Here is a 13,598-nt window from a genome sequence, read left to right on the forward strand (position 1 = left end):
GTTATTGCGTAGGAAAATGTACACAGATACACACACACGTTCACTTATATATATATATATATATATATATATATATATATAGAGAGAGAGAGAGAGAGAGAGATAAAAAAAAGGAACAAATAAAGTTGTGTTCATCAATGTTTCGTCTTTATTGCGAAACTTCCTCTGGATGAACACATAACTTGGTTTGTTCCTTTTCTTTTATCTCTCTATTTCGTCGGAACACTATTTCCATTATTCTCATCACACATATATATACACACACACACACACACACACACACACACACACGTTATTCACAGATAGACTTTTTCAATGTATCACAGCTCTTCAGTCTGGCGACTTGTAAGGGGTTCAAACTGTGTTTTAAATGAAACCCAACCGTCTTTTTAACATCATGATACGATGTGTATCATCTTAAGTTGCTAAAAATAAAACTCATACACGATCTGAAGACTGAAAACAAAATCCGCGTTTACACTGTCGAAAATTGCCGTGTAACGCAGTATATTTGAACGCATCTGATTATTAGGTTAAACTTTTTGTGGTGCAGATTTTAATCCTGTGTAATTCTCACCAATGTTAATGCACACGTATTTTTCAGGATGCACGTCTTATGTGCATTAAATACTGACATTAAAATGCATCTTAAAAGCAGGACTTTGTGTTAGATCCAATGTATTTATTTTCAAAATGTTTCATTAAAAAAAAAAAAAAATTCCGACAATTCCAAACAATCATGTATTTTAAATTTACAGCAATTTCATCTGAAAAAAAAAACAACAATATAAAAAAAATGATCATAAAGGATTATTATACAAATAATACAGAAATTATACACATGATGCAGAAGAAAGTGTACTTAAGAGTTTGTTTTTTTCTACAAGTCATCCTCTCTGTCTGTAATTCTTTGGAAATGCTATTTTGCATTGTAAAATTCAAACTCTTTGTTTGTATTGCTTTAGATGAAACGGCTGTAAAATTCAAATAAGATTACTTGACAATGTTCTGAATTGTCAGAATTGCAACGTTTATGTACACACACACATTATATACACACACACGCACACATATATGCATCTATATAATATATATGCGCATATATATATCTATCTATATATATATATATACACACACACACACATTCTCATTCTCTCTCTCTATATATATAAATATATATGTGTATATATATATATATATATATATATATATATATATATGTGTGTATATATATATATATATATATATATATATATATATATATACTCGGGGTTTTTTTATATTCAAAAGTAATGGACTAATGAATTCAACGAGGTTGTTAGATAGTGCTCAATAAAAAGAGCTGATAATACTTGTTTATTGTTATATAAACATGCTCACATCCCGCTGCTACAAACAGCCACTTGTTTCAATCAAACAACAGATATCATCAGGCAGCGACTTGACTATTCAAAAGTTCAATGAATAATCGGTTTATTCATTGAACTTTTCAATAGTCAAGTCGCTGCCTGATGATATCTGTTGTTTGATTGAAACAAGTGGCTGTTTGTAGCAGCGGGATGTGAGCATGTTTATATAACAATAAACAAGTATTATATATATATATATATATATATATATATATATACGCACACACACACACGCTGAATACAGGAATTCAAAAAATGATTTTTAAGGTATGCATGGGTTCTAAATGGGCATATATATATATATATATATATATATATATATATATATATATATATATATATATATTTTAATATTGTACATCCATAGAATGATTGGATTTGTTATACCTTGACTTCTCCTGAGAAGCTGATCCATGCAACCTTAAGTATGGTATATACAATCATTCGATAAATGTATAATATTGAAATAAATATTTATTTAATCAAGCACTGTCTTCATATTGTACACGCACACATATATTTAAATTGTTCTCGTTTTGTGTATATTTCTTTGTTAATGTTATATTGTGTGTAGCATATTTTCTTTTCTAGTTTAAATCTAGCTCCCCCCATCTTCCCTCTCTCTCTCTCTCTGACTCTCACAGTCTACACATCACTCTTGCTGCTCTCACTCCTCCCCCTCCCCTCCTCCTGTTTCTAATTAAAAAATGTTCACTGTTTTCAAAAACGAAAGGAGAAATTGCTTTAATTTGAGCTGAGTTAGAATTCCCCTCAATCAAGAAAAACATGATCCAAATGGACTCACTCTCATGAATTTAAAAAAATTTTTTTTTTTTTTTTTTCAATTTTGGGGTTTTAATATGAAAATAAACATACTTAACAGGTTAATATTATTAAAATGTCTTTCAACCTCAAAAAGACAATGTGTATTAGAGTGTGTGTGTGTGTGTGTGTGTGTGTGTGTATATTAGTATGAAAATATGCTTATGGTAAGTAAGTTGCACAAACGAATATACTTCATTCTCAGGAGAAATCATCAGGCTAATTGCAAAATTATCGACACACATGGTTTCCATTAACACTATAAATTAGTTTGATATTCCATCGATGCCTTCGGTTTCATAGAAACGCTGGAAAGTCAGCCCGTAATTTTAGACCTTTAGTTTTTAGTGTTTGTGTGAAATCGAAGATATCGATGGAACATCAAACTAATATATAGTATCCAATAATAAAATGTACATATGCTCTGCACAACTAATTGAGCACTCTCATTATTTCTTCTATTGCAATAAATTATGCGATATATATAAGCATATATCATACATGAAACTTCTTGTGTCTGTAAATATATACATACATACATATAAGCCTATATATATATATATAGAGAGAGAGAGATGTACATATATTTGCATGTATATATGTATACGCATTTATGTATTCGTGTGTGTGTATATATATATGTATTATATATATACATATATATGCGTATATATATGTATATATATGTGTGTGTGTGTGTGTGTGTATATAGGTATTTATATTTGAATCGTGTATATTTAGGCAGCATTTTTTCATTTAAGCAAACATTGTTAAAGAAAAAAGAGAGCTTTTGTTATACTATTTTGACCATCAGAAAAAATGAAAAAGTAAAAGTATAATTAAATAAAAACTGTCCGTGGTCTTTAACAATGCGTGTATATATATATATATATATATATATATATATATATATATATATATATAGCATTTATTCTCAGTCATGTATGTCTTCAGAAAGATTTATCAGTGTGACTATATACAGTTGACTTGCCAACCTAGGACCGCAGACGGTGTGCGTGTACATATACATTAATATATCTACGCATACATACATACACACATATATATATATATATATATATATATATAACTACTTCATTTATTCACATAAATTTAATATACGAAAGTATAGATTTGTGCGTAAACTTTAAGTATTTACTTCAAAAGTGCTCAATACGTAGATAGAGCTAGTTAGTAATTTATAAAATATATATGGCGATTAAGCTACACTGAATATTCTGCGTTTCATCCAACTATAGGATTCATCAGGCTTATGCAAAAAAGCATTTCCAAAGAATTACAGGCATAAGCCTGACGAATCCTATAGTTGGATGAAATGCAGAATATTCAGTGTAGCTTAATCGCCATATATATTTTATAAATTACTATATATATATATATATATATATAGACACAGATGTATGCATAACTTTGATACTGCGTATTTCTGCTTGACCAGGTGCAAAACGATGCATGCAAAATTGTGCAGATAAAATTTATTACATCGCCATAGAAAATATAAACTAAAAAAAAAAATAGATAATACTTAAAAAATGTTTTTTTTTAAAATTCCAGTCTTCTTTTCTTTTATTGAAAAAGTAACTGTAAAAAAAAAAAAAAAAAAAAAAAAATTAACTTTTTTGTGATGTTATCGTCTGGCAAAGATCTCATAGAGCTGTTTATTAATTCAAAGTACCCCAACATTATAAGCTTCAAACTTTTGAAAAAGAAACTCTGGATCATTTTTGTTTTTTTTTATTCATTTTTAGTGTTTTTTGGGTTTTTTTTTAATTTGCAAATTTCTTTCACTTTTGGACGAAATAAATTGCATCAATACATATATGGAAATAAATTACTTCAATACATATATGGAAATAAATTACTTCAATACATATATGGAAATAAATTACTTCAATACATATATGGAAATAATAAATCCAATTTAGATCTTTCACTTTTATTCCACAAATTGTTTCTGATTGGATACTCAGAATAGCTCTGCAACAAATATCTCAAAACATACACATAGTACAAATATTCTTCATTAAGTATTTTTTTACAAAATATTGGAAAAGAGAAGGACATATTTCTCAAATGTGCAATTGAATTTTCCACAATTGGATGCATATATATACGGTATGAGTCACGGGAAACGAATGTTTTGAAGGAAAACAAAACATGTAAAAACATCCGTTTCCTGTAACTCGGCCTATATATATATATATATATATATATATATATATATATGGTTATGAGAAAAATGTTTATTTTATATTTCATTTTTATTTATACCAATCCTTTAATTTATGAAGCTCAATATAACTACAGAACATAAATAAATAGATTTTAAAAAGTCTATACTCTAAATTCCAAAATATTGACCATCTTATCGTTTATTATTTTAAGCATGTTAAAATGTTAAATTCTTGACAGCATCTTTTTCGTAGTGCAGAATTATGTAATTAATCTGTCAATGATTATTTATATATATAATAATTTCCACAGCCAGACAACGTCGCAGCTCACAAGAGCAATGACAGCCAACAAGCCGGAAGCCCAAGACTCGAGTTTCCGATTTGTTGGCCGTCATGGCTCTTGTGAGCTGTGACGTTGTATGACTGGAAATTATTGTATATTCTCTAACATTCTGAAGGTTATAAAATGTTTATGGGAAAAATATGCTCATTCAATCGTATATCACCCTTTTATTTATACGAATCCTTTTATTTATGAAGCTCGGGGTATGTTAAATATAGAGCATAACAAAAAGTTATTATCTTTGGCGTAAATATAAAACACGATTGCAACTACTCTTCCGATTTTTTCTTCAGATTTATGTAATCATGCCCAAATTCTTTTTTATTTTCTTTTAAAGTTAATCTTATTCGTCTGATAAGTTAAAGTGGAAAATTCGAAAAAAATTGACGTAATAATTATACGAATGTTTCTGTGGTACGAAACAGGTGCTGTCAAGTAATGAACATTTTAACATGCTGAAAGATATAAACGGTAAGAAAATCTTGAAATTTGGAATATAGGCTTTTTGTTATATATATATATATATATATATATATATATATATATATATATATATATAACACGTATGTGTGTGTTATGAACTACTCCAGTTGATAAACTAAAAATATTCTTGAATTTTCATGGATGAGAAACCTCTCTCTCTATATATTTTAAATTTTATCCCTAGTTAATGTAAGCTCAATAATTAATAGGTCCGTCAGTTATTGCTTTAATTTATTAATAGGGTCCCATTTTATAGGTTAGAATTTCAAAAACACATTGTAACACGTCATCTATACTGAAGAAGAAGTACATGAGAAAGAATTCGATTCTTATTTTGTCTTCAGTTTCTTAAATGCTAACTATTTGAAGTGGCTTAAAAGGGTCGCTTTTCTAATCCACAACAAAAATGTCTGTCCGTAACAATGAAACTCTGGTTCGTCCAGCAGAAACTGTATCGTTTTAAAATTTATATTAACTCCTGGTTTCTTTTCAACAAATTTTATTGGTTTCTTTTCAACAAATTTTGCTACGCTATATATATATATATATATATATATATATATATATATATATATATATATATATATATATATATATATATATATATATATATTATAAAGTTCTTTCCAACTATATAATTTACAGCTAGATACCAATATCGTAAACAGATGAAGCCTGATCGATTTGGTGAATTAATGAAAATATACTTCACCGGAAACGAGAAGGTTCGATTGTTTTTATATATATATATATATATATATATATATATATATATATATATATATATATATATATTGTTGAAAGATCGCTCACCGTGGAAAAAAAAACCATAGAAAATTGTAAGCTTTTTTGAAGGGCAGTGTGTAGATCTTGCTGTCTTAAAACATGTTTAAAGAAAGCAGGACGAAAATATAACATCAGAGAAATTACAACAGGAACTGAAGTGCACTGTATGTGGCAGATAACTTTTTGTCAAAAGCTGGTTTTGTTAATCATCTGAAATCACAATCAAAGACAGGAACGAAAGTCTTTTGAGGAAGCTTCTACAGACAAAACTATCAACGCTATGTTGTCGTATTTGTGGTCTAATCTGCAAATCTAAAAATGGCCTGACACGCCATTCAAAGATTCACAATATTGTCATGCGATCACACGTTGAAAGTTTTTATGTCACATTTGTGAACTTTCACGAAGGATTAAAGATGGATTAAAAAGTCACCTACGTGCACACAGACGTAAATAACGCTTAACTGAAGAGATGGCAAATTTATGTCAGGAAGTAGCAATCATTATATCATGAATAACAAAAAACACACACATTAGGCAATAATTATTTTCACATAAATGGTCTCTTCAGAGCTGAAACACCTAGTTATGGTTGAAATAATTATTGTCTGGCATGTGTTTTTTTTTTTATTATTCTTTATTCTCAGATATTTGCCCTGTTCGTTAAATATATTGAACTCTCAACTCGGAAATATTACATTTGATTTTAATATATATATAATATATATATATATATATATATATATATATATATATATATATATATATACACTTATAATTCTATATAATTTTTTTATTAGATCGAATCTTCCTATTCAGATCGAACCTGTAGCAAAAAACCTTTCACACACACTATCTCTCTCTCATATTATATATATATATATATATATATATATATATATATATATATATATATATATGATTAGTTTTTTTGGAAAAAGAATTCCAGCAGAGTGCTCAATTAAAAGGAAAATCCAAATTTTAAGAGCGTACTTATATTTTGTGTACAGAAAGTTGTTAGTTGAGACAGGTCATTGGTACCGTCGGTTTCAAGCCCGATAATAAGGCCCGTTTAAGGTATCCTTATCGAGCTCTCTTCAGCCAATATTCGTCTCACGTCTGACGAATATTGGCTGAAGAGAGCTCGATAAGGATACCTTAAACGGGCCTTATTATCGGGCTTGAAACCGACGGTACCAATGACCTGTCTCAACTAACAACTTTCTGTACACAAAATATATATATATGTAAGAAGCAGCATATTGAAATAGCTGCGAGAGTGGATATATCATAAACATACAAATGGTTTCAAGCTAAAAAATAATATAGAAATACTTATTAATGTTTGACCAGCAGTCATGACATTAAAAAATGTGAACGTTCTCTTGTAGCAAGAAACCTTTGTTGTGGTCATGTATTCTAATCCGTAGCTATTTTAATAAATATGTATTTTTATGTGTGTAAAGAGATTTTGGTAATAAGAAAAAAAATAATTTATTAAATCCAGATTGATTCGTATTGAATCTATTTCCGATTGCAAATAACAAACTTGATACTTAGCAATTAAATAAAGCCTATAAATAAAGATCCTTTCACACACACACACACACACACACACACACACACAAAGTATATATATGTATATATGCATACATACATGTATATATGCAACGCACACACACACAAATATAAAATTAAATAAAGCCTATAAATGAAGATCCTTTCACACGCATATATATATATATATATATATATATATATGAATAAAAATGAAATAAAAATACCAGCGATGGTTGACGTTATTTGTTTTGAAAAAAGAAAAAAATATATCCCGAAGATGTCCCCTGCAATAGGGACGAAACGTTGATCACCATTTTATAAATTCATTCAGTTTTTCTTTTTTCAAAACAACATATATATATATATATATATATATATATATATATATATATATATATATATATCCATCCCGAAACAGTGTTTCATGATAAACAACTGATAATCCCTTAAATTAACATTAGTACTATAGTGAATTCGAGAGAGCAAGTTGATGCAGTGACTGTAGGTGATTACATGACTTACTGACTAAATAGTTTTCTAACGAATGATAAAAAATAGAAAAATTAAATAAGTTTTTTTTTAATATATAGTTTAAAAGGTTAAAATCTTCCAAGAGTACATACATAAGTATATACACATATACATACATGCATTTTTATAATTAACATACATTTAACCCTTATCCCTGAGTGGCTTCCGGGCCTTGATAAGTGGTGATCACTGTGTACAAAAAAAAAAAAAATGCATATATATATATATATATATATATATATATATATATATATATACACATGCACACGCACACTTACATATATAAAATAAATATCATTTGCCAGCATCTGACTACCATCACATCAAAATGAGTTATTGCTTCAGAACTTTTTGTTGATTTTTTTTTTCACAATTGTTCAAAGATGATTATTTATTTATTTTTTTTTCCATGTTTTCACATCGCTAGGTCACCATGAATCATTTAACATTAAAAAAATAATAATAAAATAAAAAAGACAAAAGAAATAAAATTTAAATATTGTAAAAAAAAAAAAAAAAAAAATGTTTAACAAATTTCCATTGAACCAAGCGCTTTTTACGAGTGTCACCAACTTGTATTTTATCATATAGATTCTTGTACTGAGACCCTCTTCCTCCACTCTTCCAGACTTCAACTACCCCCTCTCGCCCCCTGAATTAATGACGATCTTCCTCCTCCATGGAGGGTCGGGAGGATTTAGGGTGGAGGATAGGGGATCTGTTACGGCGGCGGCGGCGGCGTTAATACCTAATGTTGTCACCCAACACGGTTAAGTGAATGATTCGCATGATGAACCATTCATGCCAGTGCCTATATACATGCTGGAAAAAGAACTTTCAACAGAAGAAGAAATTTCCTTATTATAAAAAAAATGTAGATGAACCAAAACATTAATCTTTGTAGAAGAGAGAAAAAAAAAACAGAAAATATATTTAAAAACAATAAAAAATAAATAATAAAAAAAAAACGGTCCTCCCTTCCGATTCATTTCCTTACCTTTCGCCATTCTTCCCCTCCCCCCCCCCCAACCTCTTCTCTTCCCTTCTTCTTCCTCTCGCAATCCAAATTTCCAGTGCTGTCGTCATATGGAAAATATTACATTGGTCAATCGGTGATATTATGGCGTCATTATTAGAACTTTCTATCAAGAAGACACAAAAAAAAGAGGCTCACAGATTCTTTAGACATATAGAACGTTATTTACCAATCTTTGTTGTGAGATTGTCATGCGTAATAAAGATGATAAAAATGGCTGCATTGCCAGATTCACTGTAAAATTTTTTTTTCTTTCCATTCTCTTCTTCCTTCTTTTCAATCCCCTCCTCTAATCCCCCCCCCCGAAAAAAAAATGATCTCTTTGAAAAAGTTTTTTTTTTCTTTTTTGTTTGTTTTGTTTTTTTTATGATTTACAAAAGAGGAAAAATAGGATAAAAACTGGAGAAAACAATGAAATTTACAAAGAAATATAGAAAAATAATTCTAGAAAAAAATCTGCAGAAAACTTTATAGAAAAAAAAAACTCTGGAGAAAAGTTTCTAGAAAGAAAAAAAAAACTGGAAAAATTTTTTTAGAATAAAAAAAAAAACTGAAAAAAAATATTGGAAAAAATTCTAGAAAGACAAATCTGGAAAAAAAAAATTCTGGAAAAAAAAAATCTGGAAAAAATTCTAGAAAAACAAATCTGGAAAAAAACAGACTGATAAAAAAGATAAAAAAAGAAACAAAAAAGTCTATTTCTAAACGCTTGTATAGTTGAGCAAAATTTATTCCTTTTATGCACTTGTCATGATGTCTCTCTCTCTCTCTCTCTCTCTCTCTCTCTCTCTCTCTCTCTCTCGTTTACTGTAAATTATCACTGGATATTGAACAGTTCGATAGTGATTTTTTGACCCAAAAATGATAGAATGGAGAACTGAACTGAAAAAAAAAAAAAAAAAAAAAATTCTATCATACACATTCCATTTCTATCTTCCTGTTTTTTTTTTGTTTTTTTTTTCTCCTCAACTTTTAACATGGCCTTGATGACGAATAAAAAAAATAACATACGATATTCTTTCTCTCTCTCTCTTTTTTTTTTTGTTTTTTTTTGAAAACTGTTCATTAATATTTTACTTACTTACTTACTTTTTTTTTCAGGGAGGTGGGGGTCTTCGTTGTTTCTTTGCAATCTATATAAAATTGAATATTTTCTCGCTCTGACATTGATATTAAAAGCCTACTTTTACTATTAAAAAATTATTAAAACGAACTTTTTAATATATTCAATGATGGATATGTGAGCAACTACAAGAAGGTTAACTAATTTGCATATTTCTTTGAAAAACGAGCGTTGATTAATTACTTAATTTTGTATGCTTTTTATTAGATGATAGGTTTCAGTTTACTATTATACTGAATTCTATTTATGCATAGTTTCTACATTCTGCATAATTGCGTTGAATTTAAGATGAAAACGTTCTCACACACACACATATTTCAACAACAACAACAAGGTCACTTATATATATATATATATATATATATTGTCGGCATGCATTCACGTCCGAATATCATAGTTCCCAAGTCCAATACAGAAAAAAAAACAGAAGAGAAAGTTTTGAGTTTCATAAGAATTTTAGTCATTATCATTTTGTGGCTGGAAAAATCAATTTGGGCTCTGAATAGTCGGAGGCATTGGTCACATTGTATTGTGTGTGGGGGGGGGGGGTTAGTTGGCTCTAAGGGCCCTTTGTTGCCATTTGATTATTAGGTTGGCTCTTCTATTTTCTTCAAATTGGCTTGTACCCACTTTGACTCTGTTCCTTCATTCACATCTGTTGTTCGATGAGTCTCCAAAGGTGTTTGGATCTATATTATCCTCACCCAGAGATTTCTTCAGCTGGTCTTTGAAACTAAGTAGTGGCCGGCCTCGGGGTCGATTTCCTGCATTTAGTTGATTGGCGAGCACTTATTTCGGCAGTCTAGTGTTCTCCATGCGAGCTACATGCCCAGACCATCTCGGTCGGTTTTTCATGATCAAGGCCTCGATGCTAATGACGTTGGCTTTCTTGAGGAGTTATGTTGGACACATAATCGTGCCACTTAATCCGCGTGATGGTCTGCAGTTTTTTCTGGTGGACATGTTTGAGTTTCTTGAAGTCTTTACTGTAGTTGGTCCAGGTCTCGCACGTATATAATAGGGCGGAGACAGCTATGACGTTGCATACCATCATCTTTGTCTGGATGATTAAATCCTTGTTCTTGAAGACCCTGGTGGACAGTCTTCCAAAAGCAGTGTGACCTGCCTTTAGTCGGTTTTCGATATATATATATATATATATATATATATAGGAGAACAATAGGAATGGGAAATGAAGTCACAAAAACTATATATTGGTGGATATAGATTGATTCATTTATTCAATAAGGGAATACAAATAATTAGTTGGGGGATAGAAGGGACTCTTTATGCCAAGGCATTTCGAACTCTAATGCTTCTCATCAGAGGAGTAGAGAAGATGCTATGTAACATAGTGGGGATGCGGCGTCTAGCGTGGGATTCATTAGGAGCAAAATAGATCAATTAAAATTATAGATGATGTTGGGGGAGTTTTATCGAATTCTAAATAAAGGAGGAGCGTATTATATATAGTGCAATATGTAAAAAAGTGTATAGAGTCTTTATCAATTTATATATATATATATATATATATATATATATAAAGTGACCTTGTTGGCATGTGTAAAAAATCTCTGTTAAACTCCTCTCTAGATATTTGGTCTACAAAGTTGAAATTTGAGGTATAAGGACCAGTAGCATAATTTCGATTTGGTTTTTAGTTGGCAAAATTTACTGCTAAGGAATCAAAATTGAAAATAAATCAGGTAAGTTGAATAAAACATTTCTACTGTTACTTTTGCGCATGCACAAAAACATTCATAGGTCAAAGTGACTTAATTTTTAACCTTTCATCTGTCGGTAGCTCACATGGTAATGATGCTGGGGATATAACAACTAAGGCTGGAACACTAAACATTCTGGTTTCGATTCTAGCTGATGGTACCCAAGTCATATTTTTCATAACTTTAGAAATCATTACTATCAGGGTTGTAGAATCGGATGGTGAAAGTTCAACTCCGACTCCTATTATTCTTAGGATACCGACTCTGACTCCTTTGATATCTTCCACTCGAACTCCGACTTAGACTCCTTGACCTTTATGTGGAAATCTATTCTGCAGATCCATATACCAGCCTCCCACACCTATGCAGCAAGCATCTTATAAATACTTTTCATGAATATTATTTTTACATTTAACATTCACTTGTATAATAAATATACGCACATATACACTCAACCAGCTTTATAGAATAAGTTAACTTCGGATTAAAAAATTTACAATTTAATTTTATTATGCTATCAGTTCAAAAGGGAATACAATATATAGAGATAAGGAAACCTTTTTAGGCCATGGCATTTCGAAACCAAATGCTTCTCATCAGAAAAAAGCGAGTAAAGGCACATTATGCAGAGAATAAATTTTTTAAAAGATAATATTGCCTTCATGGAAAGAGGATCAAAGGAAAAATAGGAAAAAGCTATAAAGGGCTATAGTAGCATGGGTTGCTTCTTATTGATTTAGGCCCGTACTTTTTTTTCAGATAAGATTGTAATTCCAGATCGATCCCGGACTAATTCAATTGCCAAATTCCATTTGAATCAGGAACTGGATAACTTTCAGATTACAATCTGATTGTTATCCGATGTAATCCATACTGATCTCACTCAAAGACAGAATTTTTATTGATCCTGTGTGACATCACAACCGAACCGAAAACAGCCATCCAGATAGGATTAGCAATGACCCAATGGACTGAAATATCTTGATGAAGTAGAAGCATTGCAGTACGGTACAAAATATGATATATCTCCAAAAATAAAAGCAAAACCATACAAAAACTGCTTAATTGTGAAACTGGTAAAACCCAACAGGAAAACCGTGTAAAAAAAAAAAAAAAAAAAAAATTTATTGAATTTAAGGGGGTGGAGTCGGATAATAAAATTCCAACTCCGACTCGACTCGTAGTACTCTTCAAAATCCGACTTTGACTCCAGCTAAAACCTCTAACTCCCTCCGACTCCGCAACCCTGATTTCCGTATATTGGATAATAATCAATAGAGAATTGATAATAATAAAGAAATTTGCATCAAAATATAATAATTTATACATATTTTATGACCAGGCAACATCGGACAGCAATGATATAAACACAAAAAATGGTTTTGTTATATTTTTAATGACTCGTTTTCTTTCAATTAAATTTTTATTTGCACATGCGTAGAAGAGCACTTTAAGTGGACTTACGCATGTCAAGTTCCAATTCTTTTCATTTTGAGCTCTTAGCAACTATTTTTACCGGCTAAAAACCAAATTAAATTTGTTCCACAGGTCCAAATTCCCTTATATATCAAGTTTCAAGTCTGTAG

This window comes from Euprymna scolopes, chromosome 25, assembly GCF_053919585.1.
Source record: "Euprymna scolopes isolate OS-2025 chromosome 25, ASM5391958v1, whole genome shotgun sequence".
NCBI lineage: Eukaryota > Metazoa > Mollusca > Cephalopoda > Sepiida > Sepiolidae > Euprymna > Euprymna scolopes.